The sequence below is a fragment of the Eretmochelys imbricata genome, chromosome 1 (assembly GCF_965152235.1).
Source record: "Eretmochelys imbricata isolate rEreImb1 chromosome 1, rEreImb1.hap1, whole genome shotgun sequence".
NCBI lineage: Eukaryota > Metazoa > Chordata > Testudines > Cheloniidae > Eretmochelys > Eretmochelys imbricata.
Genome location: NC_135572.1, coordinates 20,018,019 through 20,035,379, shown reverse-complemented (window position 1 = coordinate 20,035,379; position 17,361 = coordinate 20,018,019).

Sequence of the window (17,361 nt, the reverse complement as noted above, 5' to 3'; positions counted from 1 at the left end):
TGCATGGTTTCAAAACAATAGTTACTTTATTTTCTTTGCCAGCTGTGATTGAAGGGGGAAGGGTGGTTGGCTTACAGGGAATTAAAATCAATAAAGGGGGTGGGTTTGCAGCAAGGAGAAACACACACCAGCTGTCACACCATAGCCTGGCCAGTCATGAAACTGGTTTTCAAAGCCTCTCTGATGCGCAGCGCACCTAGCTGTGCTCTTCTAATCACCCTGGTGTCTGGCTGCGCAAAATCGGCCGCCAGGCGATTTGACTTAACCTCCCAACCTGCCATAAACGTCTCCTCCTTACTCTCACAGATATTATGGAGCACACAGCAGGCGGCAATAACAATGGGAATGTTGGTTGCGCTGAGGTCTAACCTAGTCAGCAAACAGCACCAGTAAGCTTTTAAATGTCCAAAGGCACATTCTACCGCCATTCTGCACTTGCTCAGCCTATAGATGAACTGCTCCTTACTACTATCCAGGTTGCTGGTGTATGGCTTCATGAGCCATGGGAGCAAGGGGAAGGCTGGGTCTCCAAGGATAACTATTGGCATTTCAACATCCCCAGCGGTAATTTTCTGGTCTGAGAAGTAAGTCCCTTCTCGCAACTGCTCGAACAGCCAGGAGTTCCTAAAGATGCGAGCATCATTCACCTTTCCCGGCCATCCCACGTTGATGTCGGTGAAACGTCCCTTGTGATCCACCAGTGCTTGCAGCACCATTGAGAAGTACCCCTTGCGGTTTACGTATTGGTTGGAAAGGTGGTCCGGTGCCAAGATAGGGATATGTGTTCCGTTTATCGCCCCACCACAGTTAGGGAACCCCATTGCAGTAAAGCCATACAGTATGACCTGCACATTTCCCAGAGTCACTACCCTTGGTAGCAGAATGTCGGTGATCGCACTGGCTACTTGGATCACAGCAGTCCCCACAGTAGACTTGCCCACTCCAAATTGATTCCCGACTGACTGGTAGCAGTCGGGTTGCAAGCTTCCACAGGGCTATTCCCACATGCTTCTCAACTGTCAGGGCAGCTCTCGTCTTGGTATTCCTGCACTTCAGGGCAGGGGAAAGCACTCACAAAGTTCAAGGAAAGTGGCCTTACGCATGCGAAAGTTTTGCAGTCACTGTGAATCATCCCATACCTGCAACACTATGCGGTCCCACCAGTGTGTGCTTGTTTGCCGGGCCCAGAATCAGCATTCCACTGTATCAACCAGCCGCACTGCCGCCATGATGTCCCAATTGCCACAGCCCATGCTTTCAGAAACATCTGTGTCCATGTCCTCAATCATCCTCGTGCTGGTGTCTCTTAGCCCGGTTCTGCACATACTTCAGGATAATTCGCAAGGTGTTTACAATGCTCACAACAGCAGCGGTGAGCTCAGCAGGCTCCATGCTTGCCGTGGTATGGCGTCTGCCCGGGTAACCCAGGAAAAAATGCGCAAAACGATTGCCTGCTGTTGCTTTCACGGAGTGAGGGAGGGAGGAAAAGAGGGAGGGGCGACTGACGACATGTACCCAAAACCACCCTCGACAGGCATTGGGAGCTTAACCCAGAATTCCAGTGGGCTGCGGAGACTGCGGGAACTGTGGGATAGCTACCCACAGTGCACCGCTCGGTAAGTCAATGCTAGCCCTGGTATTGAGAACACACTCCACCGACTTAATGCACTTAGTGGAGACGTACACAATCAACTGTATAAAATCGATTTCTAAAAATCGATGTCTATAAAATCAACCTAAAGGTTTCATGGCAAACTGCGTGAATCGCCTTGCTGTGATGGCATCATTGAAGTCTCTTTAATGGCAACTTAATGAAGGTTTTATTTGGTGCATTTCCCTGGGTTTTGTGACAAAACAAAATTAGAGCAAAACTAGCAGGTGTCTACATAATACACCATACAGTGAATGAGCCATTATGGCAACATTGGACAGGCTGTTACATTATTTGCTACTCCTGTATCTGGATACACATGTTAACATGTTGCTTAGGGGCCAACAGAGATAGAACAGAGCTGCAATGGCTGCTAGTGGGTGCCCCTATAGCAAGCAATTCATCTTGTCAGCAAGATTAAGTGAAGTAGCTCCTTACTGCTTGTGAACTTTAGCCTGTGAGTGCTCCGCTATGAGGGTAAAAGGTTTGCTCTTCACAGCATGTGGAAAAAATAACTCTGCTACAACGGCCCCCTGTTGGAAGATCTCAAGACCCCTTACAAACATTTAGCATTGACCCTGCTTAATAGGAACCCTGTATTTTAACAACTCTGGTTCAAAGCAACATTTTGCCAGGAACCAATCCCGGCCCACTGACTTTAATGTTAATGGGATTCGGATATTGGCAACAGCATGCTGCTTAGTAAGAATATTTTTTGCAAGAAAGGCCCCAGGTGCAGGCAGGTTTGTGAGGCTGCAGCCAGGGAAAGAACTGCTGGGACATACTGAGCCCCAACCACTGGAGACCACGAGGAGATGTACCATGCAACTCTGTGGGACCTCTCTAGCTGCAGGCAGGTTTGTAGGGCTGCAGCCTAGGAGAAAACATCCCGACAATCTCTTCCCTGGCGGCTGCCTCGCAAACCAGCCATCTGCTTGTTGGCAGCTTCTGGATAATGGCAATGTTTTGTTGGCAACTGAGGGGTTGCTAATAAGAGGAATCTACTGTATTGTTATTCTGGAAGAGTAGTATCTTGAGGCCCCGTGGACCTACACATAGCAAAAAAACAGAGCTTGCAGTCTAATAGCCAAACCAAACTTAGGGTGAGAGGGGAAACATGGGCCAAGAAAGATGAAGTGACTTGCCCAAGGTGGTCACACAGCAGGTCAGTAGTAAAATCAGGAACAGTGCCCTAGCCACTGCACATGTTGCCTCAATTATATCTTCCATGCACCTCTAAGGAAAGATAAGAAAGTGCTCTTCTTCCTGTTTCACAGATGGGTAACTGGGGCATAGAGGGTTTAAGTGACTTACCCAATATCATCCAATGAGCCTGTGGCAGAACCTGAATTGGTATTGATTCTAAGGCCTGAAAGGACCATTGTGATCATCTAGTCTGACCTCCTGTATAACAGACCGTAGAACTGCCCCAAAATAATTCCTAGGGCAAGTCCTTCTAGAAAATAGCCAATCTTGATTTAAAAATTGTCAGTGCTGGTGAATCCATCACAACCCTTGGTAAATTGTTCCAATGATTAATTACTCTCACCTTATTTCCAGTCTGAATTTGTCTAGCTCCAACTTTCAGCCACTGGATTGTATTATACCTCTCTTTGCTAGACTGAAGAGCCCATTATTAAATATTTGTTCCCCTTGTAGGTTCTTATAGCTGTAATTAAGTCACCACTTAACCTTCTTTTTGTTAAGCTAAATAGATTGCTAAATAGATGTCCATGCCCATGGTGCAGCCATTATGAGAGCTGGCCAAAATATTTGTATCAATCTTTTAAACAAGAAATAGTTCCCCAAATGACACAGAAGTTTTCATGGGGAAAAATGTATATGGTTTGAATTTTTTCCCAACTTTTTACTGAAGCAAAATAAAAAAGTGTAGTATAGGTTCATAATGAAATATTTTTAGATTTCAGGGGATTTTCCCTCCTCTCTCTTCCCCTTCCCCTCTTTTTCCCTTTTGCAGTGGAAAAAAAGAGAAAGGGGAGGAGGGAAGAGGACAACAAAAACTTAAAACTTTTAATTTTGATCCAGTGAAAAATTGCAGGACAAAATTCAGAAAAACCAAAAATGTTTCACATCTTTCAAAATTGTTCACAGAAAATAGCATATTTTGATCACTTCTACCCATTATTCTTGATGCATGTCTTAAAGAAAAGTTTTAAACTGAAGGAGTGAATTATTATGACTAAATACATCTACTGGTGGGTGACTCTATTTGATACTTTCATGTGATATGTCCCGCAACTTAATGATCAGTTCTAAATTTTATTAGCCACCTCTGACTTGTAAAAGAGTTTCCAAGAATTTGGATATTTGGTAATAGTATTATTCCCTGACCAATATTTTCTCCATTTGGTATTTTCCAGTAAATTCAGTTCTCTTCTATTGAAGTTCTTACACTGTGCCCATCACCATGGTATTTCATAGAATCATAGACTTTAAGGTCAGAAGGGACCATTATGATCATCTAGTCTGACCTCCTGCACAACACGGGCCATAGAATCTCACCCACCCACTCCTGTAACAAACCCCTAACCTATGTCTGAGCTATTGAAGTCCTCAAATAGTGGTTTAAAGACTTCAAGGTACAGAGAATCCTCCAAGTAACCCGTGCCGCATACTGCAGAGGAAGGTGAAAAACCCCCAGGCCTCTGTCAATCTGCCCTAGGGGAAAATTCCTTCCCAACCCCAAATAAGGTGATCAGCTAAACCCTGAGCATGTGGGCAAGACTCACCAGCCAGACACCCAGGAAAGAATTCTCTCTAGTAACTCAGATCCCACCCCATCTAACATCCCATCACAGGCCATTGGGCATATCTACCGCTAGTAGTCGAAGATCAATTATTGCCAAAATTAGGCTATCCCACCATATCATCTCCTCCATAAACTTATCAAGTTTTGTCTTGAAGCCAGAAAGGTCGTTTGCCCCCATTGCTTCCCTTGGAAGGCTGTTCCAGAACTTCACTCCTCTGATGGTTAGAAACCTTCGTCTAATTTCAAGTCTAAACTTCCTGATGGCCAGTTTATATCCATCTGTTCTTGTGTCCACATTGGTACTGAGCTTAAATAATTCTTCTCCCTCCATGTTATTTATCCCTCTGATATATTTATAGATAGCAATCATATCTCCCCTCAGCCTTCTTTTAGTTAGGCTAAACAAGCCAAGCTCATTGAGTCTCCTTTCATAAGACAGGTTTTCCATTCCTTGGATCATCCTAGCAGCCCTTCTCTGTACCTGTTCCAGTGTGAATTCATCCTTCTTAAACATGGGAGAACAGAACTACACACAATATTCCAGATGAGGTCTCACCAGTGCCTTGTATAACGGTACTAACACCTCCTTATCTCTACTGGAAATACCTCGCCTGATGCATCCCAAGACCTCATTAGCTTTTTTTGATGGCCATATCACATTGGCAGCTCATAGTCATCCTGTGATCGACCAATGCTCCAAGGTCTTTCTCCTCCTCTGTTACTTCCAAGTAATGTGTCCCCAGTTTATAACAGAATTCTTGTTATTAATCCCTAAATGCATGACCTTGCACTTTTCACTATTAAATTTCATCCTATTACTATTACTCCAGTTTACAAGGTCATCCAGATCTTCCTGTATATCCCGGTCCTTCTCTGTATTGGCAATACCTCCCAGCTTTGTGTCATCCGCAAACTTTATTAGCATATTCCCGCTTTTTGTGCCAAGCTCAGTAATAAAAAGATTAAATAAGATTGGTCTCAAAACCGATCCCTGAGAAACTCCATTAGTAACCTCCTTCTAGTCTGACAGTTCACCTTTCAGTGTGACCCACTGTAGTCTCCCCTTTAACCAGTTCCTTATCCACCTTTCAATTTTCATATTGACCCCCATCTTTTCCAATTTAGCTAATAATTCCCCATGTGGAACCGTATCAAATGCCTTACTGAAATCGAGGTAACTTAGATCTATTGCATTCCCTTTGTCTAAAAAATCTGTTACCTTCTCAAAGAAAGAAAAGGAGTACTTGTGGCACCTTAGAGACTAACAAATTTATTTGAGCATAAGCTTTCGTGAGCTACAGCTCACTTCATCGGATGGAATGTATCCGATGAAGTGAGCTGTAGCTCACGAAAGCTTACGCTCAAATAAATTTGTTAGTCTCTAAGGTGCCACAAGTGCTCCTTTTCTTTTTGCGAATACAGAATAACACGGCCGCTACTCTGAAACTTCTCAAAGAAGGAGATCAGGTTGGTTTGACACGATCTACCTTTTGTAAAGCCATGTTGTATTTTGTCCCAGTTACCATTGACCTCAATGTCCTTAACTACTTTCTCCTTCAAAATTTTTTCCAAGACCTTGCATACTACAGACGTCAAACTAACAGGCCTGTAGTTACCCGAATCGCTTTTTTTACCTTTCTTAAAAATAGGAACTGTGTTAGCAAATCTCCAGTCATACGGTACAACCCCTGAGATTACAGATTAATTAAAAAGTTTTGCTAACGGGCTTGCAATTTCATGTACCAGTTCCTTTAGTATTCTTGGATGAAGATTATCCGGGCCCCCCGATTTAGTCCCATTAAGCTATTCGAGTTTGGCTTTTACCTCGGATGTGGTAATATCTACCTCCATATCCTCATTTCCATTTGTCATGCTACTATTATCCCTAAGCTCCTCATTAGCCTCGTTAAAGACTGAGGCAAAGTATTTGTTTAGTTGGGCCATGCCTAAATTATCCTTAACCTCCACTCCATCCTCAGTGTTAAGCGGTCCCACTTCTTCTTTCTTTGTTTTCTTCTTATTTATATGGCTATAGAACCTTTTACTATTGCTTTTAATTCCTTTTGCAAGGTCCAACTCTACATGGCTTTTGGCCTTTCTTACTTTATCCCTACATGTTCTGACCTTGATATGGTAGCTTTCCTTGCTGATCCCTCCCATCTTCCACTCCTTGTAGGCTTTCTGCTTTTTCTTAATCACCTCTCTGAGATGCTTGCTCATCCGGCTTTGTCTACAACTCCTGCCTATGAATTTTTTCCCCTGGACCATTTGGTCTCATGAACATGACTTTCTTGTAGAGCCCCTAAAAATATGGCAGTTTGGGATCACCACACAGATTTTCTACATTTCTTCCCAGTCACAGTCTTCCTTTTTCAACTGCAACTACCTTCATGTTTTTCAGCCTCCTTGGATTGTGGGATATGTTTGTGATGGGTTTCCCCCGTGTAAGGTGTCACCTGATGTACTGGGATACCACTGAGCCTGCCTGTTCCACCAGCCTAGGCCCCCTTTACCCTGTCTTGTTGAGCCAGGCTCTTAAGTCTCCTCTAGCACACACACAGGAAGGACCACACTCAGCTGCAGAAAGACACAGACACTGAGATCAGCTCTCGGAAGACTCAGCTTAAGGGACTTGCCCCAGCACTCAGGTGCACCTCCCTTGGAGTGCAGACCCAAAGATATATTGTCCTGCGCTGTATAGAAAGATCTGCACAGCACAAGCTCATAAAAATTCACCCTTTCCCTCAATGTGAAGAGAGATATGAACAACTTCTTGCCTCCTGCAGTTAGAAATTTCACAAACTGGGTTTAATAATAAACAAACTAAATGTATTAACTATAAATTGCAGATTTTAAGTGATTATAAGGGATAGCAAACAGAACAAAACAGATTACTGAGCAAATAAAACAAAACACACGTACTAAGATTAAGATCTTTAAGAGACTGGTTTCAAGACGTAATTTCTCACCGTAAATGTTATTTTAGGCAAGTTGCAGAGTCTCTGTAGCTTAGAGTTCCGGTTATGTCTTCTTACAGACTGGACCCCTGTCTCAGTCTGGACTCACCCCTGCCTTTCCCCTCAGGTTAGTTCCTTTGTCCCTTCAGGTACTTTCAGCAGTCTTTCTTCTTGGGTAGGCAATGGAGGAGAGTCCAGATTAACCCCCTCCCCACCCTTAAAAAGGATTTTCCTGAGGTGGGAAACCTTTGTCTGATCCCTATCCCCCTACGAAGGAAAAGTACCAGCAGAGTCTAAGGTGGTATTTTCTGTCAGGTGATCTTATCACCTCACCCTGCAGTGTCAAAGCAACTATGAAACCCTTTATTTGTAATGTCCACAGGAAGGATCTCGGGGCAGATGGGAGATCCACATCTCTAAAGACTCATTGTCTTTTTCTAATGACCCATTAAGTCTGATTGCTCACTGTCTGGTGGGCATTTCCCCAAGTATTCACACAGCTCTAATTGTTACATAGTCGATATTTCTAATTTCAGATACAGAAATGGCATGTGCATACACATTGGATAAACACATTCAGTAAATTATAACCTTTCCAATGATACCTTACATAAGCCATCTTGCATAACATATATCTTATTTATGCCATATGCATATCATAACCATATTTCTGTGAAGAATATGAGGTGTAACCTCACAGTGCTTTATTCCATTCTAGAAAAAGCTTCACATAATGTTTGTCAGATTTAATTGTGTGTGTGTTTTTTCTTTTTGGCTACTTCAGGAATATGTAGACTGTGGGGGTCCACGCTAACTGAAAATATTCACTACAACTATCAACTTGGATTACTGCAATGGTCATTACTCAGTAGTCACAATATTTTCATCCATTATAATTCAAAGACCAAGTCCTGTGTTTTGAGTCCATAGATGGGCTTATATAGCTAAAGTTCAAGAGTGGAAGAGAGGATTTCTGAGTTGCATTTCTGGCTCTTTCCATAGTATCTGTTGTAAAGTCTACTCAAAACCTTTCACTGTCTTCTTATAAAATGGCAAATTTCCAAGCCCAATACTTACTGTAAAGTTCTCTCTTGCATACCACCACCTTATGTATTAGGAGTTATCAAATTATTTAATATCTGAATAGTCTCTGAGTCTAGGTCAATGAAGGAGAGAGTCACCTAAAAGAGAAAATTCTCATCTGTAGAGCTGCATGAAAAAAAAAAAGAATTTTTAACATTTTTCATCAGTTTTAAATTTTGACAAAAAAGGTAGGCATGGAATTTTCATGTGCTTTTTTTATAAAAAAGCTCACTACTCTTTATTTTATTATTTATTTACGAATTCTATGTACTGCTATGACATTTTCTCATTGAATTCTTTCAAGTAGCAAGTAATTTGCATGAATCATCCCAGTTGCCTCATGAAATGTGTATTTTTCTTGTATTTTAACCTCTGATATGATATGACATCTAGGAAAAGTCACAAAAAATAATCTGTCTGAAAGTGATTTGATGTGGTGTGATGCAAAGTGACTAAATGCTATGTAATGCAGTACATCACAGACTGTAAAGGCTAGTACAAATTTTGTATCTGCAGCATATACAAAATGGCTGATACTATGATCCACTGACAAGAAACACCTTTGATAACATGGTTGATAGCATAGACTATTGAGACCCTAGCTCCAATCTTAGCTCTGTGCCCAACATAGAAATATATTTTGGAATTTGGATATTCATATAGTTGCTATTTATTAACATCACAGAATCAGAGTCCAATGGAGAAATTTTAGCTCAGGCAAAACTCAGTGAGAGTTTTGGGAAGTCACAGGGTTTCTGTTTGAATAAGAACTGCATGACTAGAACCAATATTTGTCATTACTGACTCAAGAGACGATTAGTTGATAAATTCTGTTCTTTCTTACTCTCATTTCAATTCAGAATTAGTCCACTGACTGCAATAACATTTATCTGAATGTACAGCAATATAACTAAGAGTAGAATATGGCCCCTGGATTTAGCTCCATCACAAAGATATTAAAGGATGGATCTCAAGAATACATTTCACTATCACCTCATGTCACAACCAAATTCAGGTTGTCATTATGCTGGGGGCTGTATATGCATGTAAAAAGCGACAGTCCCTGCCCTATAGTCTAAACAGACAAGATAGACAAAAGGTGGAAGGAACGAAATATTATTCCCAAAATTACAGGTTTTGAACTAAGTCATAGAGAGATAAAGTGACTTGCCCAAAGCATCATATGGCATCTATGACAGAACTGGGAACTGAACCCCAATCTCTTGAATATTAGTCAACTGTCTTAGCCAAAACCCATCTTCCTCTTTTTCCAGCTTAGTTTTAAATTACTCAACACTTGGCTTGGGAAGCTATTCTACAGAACTGGGCATCTTCCATTGTCAGTCATCCGAAAGTTTCAAATCCACAACTTTCATCCCATTATCCCTAATTACTGTATACCCCATCGAACCACACCATTGAATGGCTGTTTTTAAAAGCCTAAGTTGCTAAATGCAATCTTCCTCTCTTCCTAAGCCTTTCAAATATTTGTAAGCAGTGATCACGCACCACCCCAAATAGTTCTTAAGTACCAAAAGTCCTCTATTAGAGAGACACGGCAGATGAGGCGATATATTTGTTGGATCCACTTTTGTTGGATCCACTTTTGTTGGTGAGAGAGACCAGCTTTGGCGCTTCTTCGGAGCTCTGTGTGAGCTCGCAAAATTGTCTCTCTCACCAGTAGAAGTTGATGCGACAAAAGATATTACCTCACCCATGTTGTCTCTCTAATATCTGGGGACAAAAATGGCTACAATAACACTGCATACAAAAGTCCTCTGTTGCAGGACCCTCCAGGGCTAGAAACAGCTAGTACATATCCTCTTGTATTCTATCCTTTCCAGGTATATAAAGATTCTGGGCTGTATTCCTTACAGACTGCTTCTTTCCTCATACTGCTACTAGAGATGTGAAGTTAGCTAAGGTACTTAAGCTGCTGGAGGTTCCTCCGGCCTGCATCACAATTGTTTGAAGCCTATGGGAGTTGTGTCAATGACTTCAGTGTGAGTAGGATCAGTGAGGTGAGTCTGAATATCAATAGAATAAGATACATATTTCTTTTGTATATATTATTGATGTAAGGACTTCCATAACAGGATGAGCATTTTTAAGTAATGTTGGTGAGAATGTTTTTAGTGCTTATTGTTTAATAATATAAAAATCTAATTGTGAAGACCACATTTTTATTTTATTTATTTTTTGCTCTGAGTTCGGACAACAAAATTGGCTTAGGCTGAAATCTGGGTGAAATTTAACCTTATAGTTTGTCCTTTTCAGAAAAAAAAGGAGAAAAAGCAGCAGGAAGGTTGGGTTTGCAATAAATGGACATTCATGCTTTGTACTCCATGTTAATTTACAATCCCACTTTTCCATTCATCTTTGTATTTTGAGAGTTGTGCAAGAGAGTTGTATATAATTCTCAATATAAATCAGGAATAACTTTACTGATATGAACATAATTACATCAGTGTAAAACTGCCGTAAAGTGACGGGAGATTCAGGCCACTTGTCGTTTCGTCAGTGATCCACAATGAAATCTTAATGTAAATCTATACTTCAATTCACCAAATATATCTTACAGCTTATCAGGATTTCTGAATCATCGTAAGGCTTTTGATGCAGAACTATATGAATAAACCACTTTTGTGCCAAATTTTTCCGAATTGGGTTTGCTGAAGGCTCAAAAAAAAAAAAAGACATTGTTCTAGGGCTAAACAATATTATTTTTCTATGCTAGCCTTTGTTGGCCCTATGATGTATTATTTATAATAGGAATAAAAGGTTAATTGTGGAATTATTCAGTGTAGCATATGAGCACAGGAGGTCAGTAAAAAAATCTGAATGCTGGTATAATTTTTTGGAATTATACCTGACACATAGAGAGGAGCAATTTAAAGAGACTTGTATGAAAGCTATAAATAAATGGAGGTTCCATAAAATCTTATTGTATCTCCTTAATGTCAATACTGTTATCTCAATCCTGTATAAAAAATATTTGAGTCCACCCCAGAATGTAACTAAAGTATCAGTTCCAAAGAAGGAAATGATGAGTTCAGAGTAGCCAGCAAGACCATAAAAGAGAGATCTCATTTCCCAATCTTTTGCAAGCCAAGTAATAAATGAATCATAGCTGGTGGTTAGAAGGAATGTTCTCATATATATTTTAGCAAGAGAATTCTGTCTGAGTGGACACATTATTGAAAAAATTATTTTTATAGCATCTGCAGCTCCTACCCAGCAGCATCAAAGGTAAGTGGAGAAAAAAGTGACTACTGGTAATGGCAGGTAATAAGGGTGTATTAACGTCTTAGAAATATGATAACAGTACATACTATTTACATAATGTGTGTGTATAACATAATATACTTATATCTATTATAAATAAAATATAGACTTAAAATGGTCATGAAAATTTACTACGCCAGGCAAAAAAACCCAACAACCATGCTTGCTGAGCCTTTCCCAAGATGATTGACAATAATGAAAAAATGAAAGCTACTTTATTTGCCCATCAGAGGGAAAAAATACTTAGCTGAGATGAGTGAGTAAGATTTTGCAAAGCATGTGCATGTGTGTGTCTTGAAAGAGACGTTTTCTGACTAATGTTTTTCTTACGTATTCTAAATAAGATACTGTGCTATATTTTTGGGGGTGATACACTGCTGAATCAACTTCTGAGTTTCTATTCTGTACATTCAGTATGCAGTTAACGCATAGGCAATCTCTCTTAATTTGAATAACCAACAGTAAATGTGCTGTGCCCTAACTATGTTTACAACCTGCCTTTTATTCCTTGGTAGTAACTTTTCTTAAAAAGACCCTGTCTTTTTAGACCCCAAAATCTGGCTTACCAACTGAAATATAATGAATCCGATCCTAAGCCACCACCCAAGGGGCCGATAAATATTGGTCACCTAGCAGAGGTGACCTTTAACTAAAGGCAGTACAAGATTTGCTGGAAATCTTGGGGGATGCTTGAAAGCCATTGTTTAAGACCCGGTTGCTCGGTTGGAAGAGGCGCATAGTACAGACACTGTATTCTGATGAGAATTGTCATCCTCTGTTTCAAATACCACTTCTGCCAACAAGATTTTTTGTCAATAGCCTCTCTTTATGGCTGATGCTAGAATCTTTTTCTTTTCTTGGTGCAGAGCCACACACCCAGCAGAGAAATCACAGATTAACTAACAAACCCTGTGACACTGCTGACGTTATTGATGACACCATCAGTGTTCCTAGTAGACAAACAAGGAAATCGTAATGCATTTCTTGGGCTGGTCTTGTTCCAGCCTTGTCTCTTCTGGCAAGAGACGGTGGATTGTTACAACTTGGAAAGGATTCCTTTAAAAAGAAAAAGGGGATTGGGAGAAACTTGCAGGGTAAGCTATAGGAAGTAGACTAGCTGTGAACTATAGTCTATTCCTTTCACTTCCTTCCACATTAGGAGCTTGATCAAAAGCTATTGAACTCAGTGTAAGTCTTTAAAGGGGCATAAGGTCAGGTACTAGGGTTAGAATGTTGTGTGTTTTAAAATCTCATATTTTTGCTATTGTACTGCATTTGATCATTTTGGATCCATGCATGGATGCTGCCAAATTCACCATGCGAGTTCTTTCAAGACAAAGGTCTCTTTAATACTCTGTTTATCAATATGGATGAGCCCAAAACTTGTACATGTCCAAAGTCAGGAGAACATCAGACCCAAAGCTTGCCTCTGTTTATTGACAAAGAATGTTTCACAAGGTAGAATGTTTCCCCCCTTGCAAAAGAATTAAGTTTGGAGGAAGAAAGGAGCTTCATGGACAAGAAGTGGGACACTTTCAGACTTAAGGGATTACATGAAAGAAGCCTCCGACCGAAGAGTGGGAGAAGACCAAAGGGAACAGTGAGAGGATTTGGAGTAAGGGGGGTTGCAGGTATGTAGGGAGCCAGAAGATGAAAAAGAGGAGAGAAGAGATGTGTAAGCAGGACCAAATTTTGTAGAGCTTGACCTTAATGCAGTGAAAGATAAGAAGGGAGACAGTGAAGGGATTCAGGTCCTGATTCAGGAAAATACTAAAGCCCCTGTTTTATGTCCCGTTGAAGTCAGTGGGTCTTAAGCATGCATATAAAAGCTATGCAGGTGCTTAAGTGCTTTCCTTCATCTCATCAGGGCCTTAAAGAGGGGAAGGTCTGAACAGAGCCATGGTAGAATAGAATCTTAGCATCAGTGCTGCTACTAAGATAGACTGAAATTGAGAGAGTTGAGATAGCAGAAAGATGATGTTAGATGAGTGTCTAATGCATACACCGGTGTGTTAGCAGTCGGTAGAGAAGAGAAAAAGCCAGTGGATAATATACTCTGTCATCGACTAAATCTTTCAACAACCAAAGCAAAAATACTGGGGAGATGCATTGTTTGTACTCAGTGCACTCCTGTCAATCATTGCTTACAAACTTACTGGGTTTATTGCTGGTAGTCAGTGCTCTTCACCTACAAAGAGAGTCTTTCAACGGTTGTTTCAAAGTTGTTAGAAGTATATAGATGTGTTCAGTCATTATTAGCTTGGCTAGCATCAAACATTCCTTTAGTTTAATAAGCTAGTGCACCCTTCTTTCCTTTTATTTAAGCAAAGACAAAAAGCTGGGAAATTCCAAAAGTGAAAAACTTGTGTTTAATTTTTTTTTGTTTAATTGTGGTTGCTGAGTACAACCATCCACCAACTAATTGTATCATTTACAAATTCCAAGTACTTAAGTTCAATGGAATTACTAGCAACAGACATAAGAGTTCTTACTCTGGCTGCAATATTCAGATAAGGAGAGTGTTCTGATCAAGCAGGTGGAAATGCATATGCCATCATACCACCAGAGCCTAAACCACGGGTGGGCAAACTTTTTGGCCCGAGGGCCACATCTGGGAATAGAAATTGTATGGCAGGCCATGAATGCTCAAAAAATTGGGGTTGGGGTGGGGGAGGGGGTGAGGGCTCTGGCTGGGGATGCGGGCTCCTGGGTGGGGCCAGAAATGAGAAGTTCAGGGTGCGGGAGTTGGCTCCAGGCTAGGGTGGGGGAGTAGAGTGCAGGGTGGGGTGAGGACTCCGGCAGGGGGTGCGGGCTCTGTGGTGGGGCTGAGGATGAGGAGTTTGGGGTGTAGGAAGGTGCTCTGGACTGGGATCGAGGGGTTTGGAGGGAGGGAGGGGGATCAGGGCTGGGGCAAGGGGTTGGGACATTGGGAGAGGCTCGGGTGTGCAGACTCCGGGTGGCGTTTACCTCAAGCGGCTCCTGGAAGCAGCAACATGTCCCTTCTCTGTCTCCTATGTGGAGGTGCGGCTAGGGGACTCTGCACACTGCCCAGTCTGCAGGCACCACCCGTTCGGCTCCCATTGTCTGCAATTCCCGGCCAATGGGAGCTGCGGGGGCGGTGCTTGGGGCGAGGGCAGCATGCAGGGCGGAGCCCCCTGGCTGCTATGTGTAGGAGCCAGAGGGGGCCATGCCGCTGCTTCTGGGAGCCGCATGGAGAGGCCCCCAACCCTGCTCCCCAGCTGGAGCACGGGAGGGGGGCCATGCCACTGTTTCTGGGAGCCACGTGGAGTGCCCCCTGACCCTGCTGCCCAGCTGGAGCACTGGAGTGGGGCAAGCCCCAGACCCCACTCCCCAGCGGGAGCTTGAGGGCCGGATTAAACGGCTGGCGGGCTGTAGTTTTCCCACCCCTGGCCTAAACTATGGCTCAAAATAAACTCTGTTCTTCCATCAATGACCTCAAAATAGCAGAGTACAGAACACAACCCTTCTGAAAAAGAAACATAAAAATTAAGGCTGAGATTTCCAAAGCTGTGAGATTTTGACAGGTGTCTGAATCTAGCTTTGAAAATCCCACCTTAAAACTCTTGTGAGGGTTTGCCTACCTTGCATGTGTAACCTTTGTGTCTAAAACAAGGGTTGTCTCTGAAATGTACAAATTCTTAGGCCTGCTTTTCTCTTGAAATCCTTCGGCTCCTCTCTGCTTGGCAGTTTGGGCAGTATCATATAGTACTAAATCTATTTTCCCCACTGCAATGGACTAACATTTGGAATGTGTAAGGCATACAGAGAGCTCTCTGAAGCAGTGCTGAGACGCTTTTTCCAGCAACTCCACATAACCCCGTTTATACTTCATTAGTTATTCCTGCTGTTGTAATGATTTTCTCTTTTCTGGTTGATAACTTGCTTAATCTCTGATAAAAAAAAAAGTTTGATTTTTTTTAAAGGAAAACCAATATGTCAAAGAAAGGTCAGATAGTGTAATCAGGGCTCTAGCAGCTGATTAATTAGCATGTGATTTTACAAAAAAAAAATCCACTGAGGAACAGAGAATATTTCTTGTGCTGCGTAAAATGGACTTTGGCCTAACTTCCTTTAAAAGGGTCTCATTGACCCCTGGGCTTACATCAGAATGACGAAATAAGTAGGAATGGATGAACCTCTCAGCATTCAATCTATAGAATTTTTGCTATCTATGCTATTTTTCAGACTCTTCTTACACCCATTAACGGCTTCCATTGGCTTCCACAAAAATTAGATCAGGCCCTGTGTCCGGGTTTGTTGGACTAACTAAACCTGTTCAAGTTCTTCAGACTTTTCTTCCTGTAAATGAAACCCATGGTTTTCATTTTCCAACTTTTTAAGTGTTAGTCTAGACAGAGGAAAGCCCACAAAATGTATTATCAACCTCTATATGATACTCTTTTTTCATTCTCCCTGCTGTGTTGTTCTTTTAATGACTCTACTGTACTTGTTCTCCATCTGCCCACACACTTCTGGTTTTCATGTTTTCAGCGGATTTTATTGTTTGCCCCTCTCTGCTTTCCCCATTGCATTTTAAGTCTCTTCTAAGTGGAGCATGACCCCAGTAAAGTTCATCCTCTATCAAAATTTTGCAACTTCACTGTTTGAAATTGTACAACCCTACTAAGTCTGATAATGCACACTACTATTAGTGTTGGAAAAAATTAAGAAATATCTGTCTACTAGTGTTAGGGAGCTTATTCCTTCACCCACTTACTTCCCTGGTCCTTCTCGCATGAACAGAGAATAACAATACCCGAAGTCCAAAGGTGCAAACAATTTGATGTTTATTGCGGTGAACTTTCAGCAAGCATGATTCCAGTTTTCTTCCTTAGCGTCCCCCTTCCCAGCTCTGACACCACAGAGCCTTACCTGTGTCCCTGTTCCCATTCCCCCCCTTAGCAAAACATGATTCCAATGTTCCCACCCCCATTCCCTTTTCCCATTTCCCCCTTACTTCCTGACTGAGTGCAGACTATATAGTAAAACTTGAGTTCTGCTTAGCTATACCTTAACCAATCATTTTACTGAAATTTAACCAACCAATTCTAACATATTGTAACATGATTATTTAACCAATTATATCCCATCACCTTAATTAGTTTACACCCAGCAAAATTAATTATACAGCAGACAGAAACAAGCAGAGAACCAGACAGAGATTATACAGACAAACAATAGGGAAATGGGGACTACAATGGTAGAACAACACAGAAATGAGGATTTCACAACTACATCTATGAAGACATAAGGGTTTCCCAGCTGTGTCTATTGATAAGTGAGTTGTTGCCAGACAGGATGCTATCAAACTAAGTTTCCTTGTACATCTTCTAGGCACTTCCCTTCCTCTGGAGGCGATAGGCATTATCAGGACAGGAGTGTATTCCTAACAGCCCAGTAGCACCTTCTTTCAATGTGACTAGTTTGGAATGTGAGGATGTGACCAGTCACTTCCCAGCTTATGGCTGCCTCTGCTGCTTAGCCAAAGGCCTTAGCCTAAGAACAGGGCCTCAGACTGTCACAGTGAGGAAAGGCCTTATACAGTCAGACAGTGATTTTGATTCTCTCTTTTATACCTCTAGAACTAGCTAAGT